Source organism: Lactuca saligna, chromosome 1 (assembly GCF_052625555.1).
Source record: "Lactuca saligna cultivar CGN05327 chromosome 1, ASM5262555v1, whole genome shotgun sequence".
NCBI lineage: Eukaryota > Viridiplantae > Streptophyta > Magnoliopsida > Asterales > Asteraceae > Lactuca > Lactuca saligna.
The window spans coordinates 51,141,140-51,145,995 of NC_136417.1; the positions used below are offsets into that span (position 1 = coordinate 51,141,140).

The 4,856-nt window shown below is 33.1% G+C and overlaps 1 long non-coding RNA gene across 1 annotated transcript; it reads left to right on the forward strand.

Annotated features, from left to right (window-relative positions):
- Positions 1 to 270: 270 nt before the first annotated feature.
- LOC144998169 (uncharacterized) lies at positions 271 to 4,154 on the forward strand. The gene is made up of 6 exons (XR_013660179.1): positions 271 to 2,482; positions 2,714 to 2,798; positions 2,867 to 3,001; positions 3,102 to 3,183; positions 3,504 to 3,564; positions 3,733 to 4,154. It is a non-coding gene; the product is annotated as an uncharacterized LOC144998169 (long non-coding RNA).
- Positions 4,155 to 4,856: the final 702 nt, after the last annotated feature.

Here is a 4,856-nt window from a genome sequence, read left to right on the forward strand (position 1 = left end):
GAGAAGATATTACAGACATCTACACCATAAAAGTCAGTCTATGATTTTATTTTCCTAAACCTATGGAAGACACTATCAGACTTTGGCAAATTTATCTTCTTTTGGAAGAAACAAGTTATGACAAAGAGTTACTGAAACACCAGAATGAGCAGATAGTTTCACAACTAAATGATGACCAACTTTGTATTTATAACACGGTTATTGCATCAGATGAGTAGGCAAAACAAGTTCTGATATATATATTTATATGGACACGGTGGAATTGGGAAAACTTTCCTTTAGACTACAGTGCTTTCATATTTTCGTTCCATTGGTAAAATTTCCCTCGATGTTGCTGCTTCAGGTATAGCTTTCATTACTACTACCATCCGGAAGGACAGCTCACTCAAGGTTTAATATACCCATTGACTTCACTGACAAGACAACATGTAACATTAGAAAAGGGACATCGCTTACATAACTAATTAAGAAGACATCAATTATTATATGGAATGAGGCACCAATGAGTGACAGACGGTGCTTTGAGTTGTTAGACCGCTCATTGAAAGATATACTAGAATGTGAAACCAAATTTTTTGGTGGACTTTCTGTTTTTTTAGGTGGTGATTTTCGTTAGACATTACCGATTTCCCCAAAAAGCACCACATCACAAATCATAGGGTTAACTTCACCAAACTCATACCTATGGCCATGTTTTACAATACATAAACTTACCCATAATATGAGATTGCTAAATGATGACTCATGCTCTACGACAGATTTCACTATCTCATAATTTGCAGCTTGGTTAATCATTATTGGAGATAGAGACATAGGCCAACCAGATCCCACTGATGATGAGGACACGAAATGGATTGATATCCCATCGTCACTTCTTATATGCAGAGGAGACAAGGCATTGGAAAAGTTAATACATTTTGTTTACTGAGACGAGATTTTGAAACATCCATCTACCTCCACTCTATCCGTTGGAGCAATTGTTTATCCTAAATATGATACTACTTATGAAATAAAGAAAGTATTTTGAAGGTTGCTCCTGGAGAAACAAAATGTTACAAAAGTGTTGATGCCATCATGTCAAACGGAATTCAATCTGTAGAATTTGAAGCTTTCTATCTAGTTGAATATTTAAATCAATTAAATTTTGTCAGTGTACCTCCTCATGAAGTATCACTCAAAATTGGCACACCGATCATGGTTTTAAGAAGCATTAACCAAAGGGAAGGATTGTGCAATGGTACAGGATTAATGGTATCTCAGTTGCTACCAAATGTAGTAATTGCAACTATCATTACTGGAACATGCATTGGGAACCAAGTATATATACCTCGTATTAAATTTATCCACAAAGCTCCAAACATACCGTTCACTTTTATCAGAAAACAGTTTCAAGTAAAGGTATGCTATGCTATGATAATTAACAAAAGTCAGGATCGGTCGTTAAAGAAGATTGGTGTTTACCTACCTCAATCAGTTTTCACACATGGTCAACTTTATGTTGCTTTGTCTCGAGCCACATCTCCAGACTCCATTAAAGTTCTCATACACCCTAATGTTGACAGTAGACACAACAAAACAAAAAATGTTGTGTTTAAGGATTTCTTGCACAAGGTTAATAATAATGAGGTCAACAAAAAAACCATCTCCTACAAACAAAAATCAACTTATAATAACCATTTCTTTTGTTTCGATTTTTTAATTACTACCCAAACACACATGTTTATTACCTCTGCCATCATTTTCTAACATTTCTGTCCCACTTCACTTTGAGAAAAAGGACATCCATTTCCATACTTTTACTCCTTTAACAATCCCGACCCATAAATATGTATCGTTCCTAGATATACTATCTAACATTTTTGTCTCATCTTACATTCAAGTCACATCCATTAGCCATTTCCTTTATTTGACTCTTTTAATAACTGCCCAAAAACACACACACATTTATCACTTCTTCCAAGAACTGGTAACATTTCTTTCTGATTTCACTTTTAGATGAAGGACATTCATTACCTTAGTTTTACTCATTTAACAATTCCAAACCACAAGTATTTATCATTTCCAAAAATAGTTACTAACATTTCTCGGTAATTTCACTGTGACGTCAGAACCATGTCTGAGAATATAACAACAATTTTAGAATTAGACAATGCATCCCATGTAACATAAGTACATGTACGAATCTTACGTTCCTGGACACTAGAATATCGGACTTATGGACTTGATTTTTGGTTGTCGAAAAATATGTAAGTTTGCACACATTGTTATTAAACTTTATTTATTTCATACACATAATAAAGTCTTTCATAATATTTTTCCACATTTACAGGTGATGATATTCAGATTCTTGGACAATGAAAAGATCAAGGATATGTGCAATATGTGTTCACTGTCTCAAAGTGTTAGGCAATTTCTAAATATGGTTGCGGAGAACTGTATTCTTACCAAAAGTGGTTGGACAAACCAATATTCATTGTTGTTGGTACGGCTTCATCTATCAAACAAATTCCTGACACAATCACCATTCACAAATATTGGTTCTATTTTATATCAAAAAATCAAATACCCGACTATGTCAACCTATATCTATGTATTAACCCGTATTAATACCTTATCTCACCTTCTTAACTAACTCATACTAGTCATATTTGAATCCACATAATTCTTGCACATCAATAACTCCAAACTCTGTTTTACACCATTCATTATGTAGACTTTTTAGGAATATTTGTCAAATTTGTGAATTGTACCAAGAAAGACGGTCAACCATTCACCCTTCTTATCCTCTCAAACGATTCGTAAGCAACTGACTTTTTCAAATACATTTGTATTCTCATTTGTTATACCTAACGCACTTGAATTCCAGTGGTGAAGAAATTACTATCAACTTATGGGAAAGAATGCACAGACATACCTGAAAGGTTCAATCATTCTGCTATTGAAAATGCACCTAGTCCAGTTGTACTTGCTGTAACAAATGTTAAAGTTACACTTGTTGCCGGTACATCCTCATCAAAACATCTTCACGTATAGACACTCATAAAAAAAATTATAAGTAAAGAAACAAAATCTAAAACAATTACAATAATCTTTATTTCCAGGTACACTGAGACTAGGAACAACAAGTATGAGTCACATGTACATCAATCCACCTATCAGAGACATAACTGCACTTCTCGAGAGGTAATACATAAAAGTTAATACATAAGAACGTTATTTGCATCAATTCTAATGAATAGATTGCTTATATAAACCGAACAAATCCAACTTCAAAACCCATATTTGGACCAACTATATCATTACACGACATGAATCGAAAAACCCATTATGAACTTCTGGTATGGTCTCACTCTAACAGTACCTACTCAAACCTTTATTTATCTAATTTATTTAATACATCGAGTAATCACTGTCTAAGCAACCAACATAACATAAATAACCTGTTTAGGAAAATACTTTCACTTTCAACATCTAACCAACATAACATAAATAACCTGTTGTAGGAAAAGACTTTCACTGTCAACATATGTGATGGACTTCACATTTACAGACACTTGATATCAGGTAATCTGTCCTGATTGCAAAACACCAACTTTCAAACAAGGAAAGAATTGGTTTTGCCCATCAGATGGAATACTTAAATCTCCAAGTTCAATGTAATTTATTGTATCCACATAACACAATTATTATGATTATAAATTTTATACAACCTAAAATTATTTATATCTATAGATTTAAACTTGTTGCAACAATAGCTGACCAGACCGACTCTATGAACGCCATACTATCCGACAATGCTGCACAAAAGTTGTTAGAAGCACGATTGGATGAATTGATAACAAAAGACAATCCTAATCATCGGAAAACATTGCCATTGCTATCTGAGAAAAGTAAAAGTTTTCCAATCAGAATGATAGTGCGTATGACGAAAACATCCACGCGTAACAACATTCGCTTCATGATAATTGGCGTTGAAGACAATGTGGTTTAACAACCTTTAGGTCTGACAACACCTCCCACAAATATCAATGTACTACTTTGACATATAGTAAAGTATTATCGTTTTCCTTGTAGCTCATTGTTGATGTACCTTACAACTGAAAACCTCCCTACAACCCGCGCCAAAGGCACGGGAAAGTTCCCCTAATTACATAAAAAAATTCACTCGTAATTTTTTTAGAAACGACAATTATATATAATTAAACAAAGACTAACAAGAAGTTAGCACAAGAAGAAGGTATAAACCACCACAAGAAAGCAAGAGTTGGGCTTTGGAGCCACAACATCCAATCAAAAGACAATTTGGACCTATTAGAATACCAAAGGAAAGAATGAAGAACGATGTTATAAAAAATATGACACTTTTTTGGTTGTTCGTTACCAAAGATGCTCTTATTTCGAAACATCCATAAGAACTACCAAGCAATAAAGAACATTTCTTCCAAAACATCTCTAAACTTCTTCATCAATCTAACATTCACAAACCAATCTACCCAATCGATGGTCAAATTAAAATCATGATCCTCCAATCCCTACCATTTCAAAATTTTATCCAAAATTGCTTTAGCAACCAAGCAGAGAAAGAACATGTGATGCATTGATTCTACTATACTTACAAATCGGGCACATGACGGATTGAATACCCAACTCTTTCAAAGACAAATTATGTCTATTAGGCAGCTTATCCAAAAATATTTTCACTCATAATTTATCGGTAAAACTATTAAGATTATAGTTATAGTATATGTCTCACTTATTATATAATTCAAAATAATATAATAATTATATTAATTTATTATAAAAAATATTATTTTATTTTTAGTAACAACATAATTATTCTATTATTATACATATTT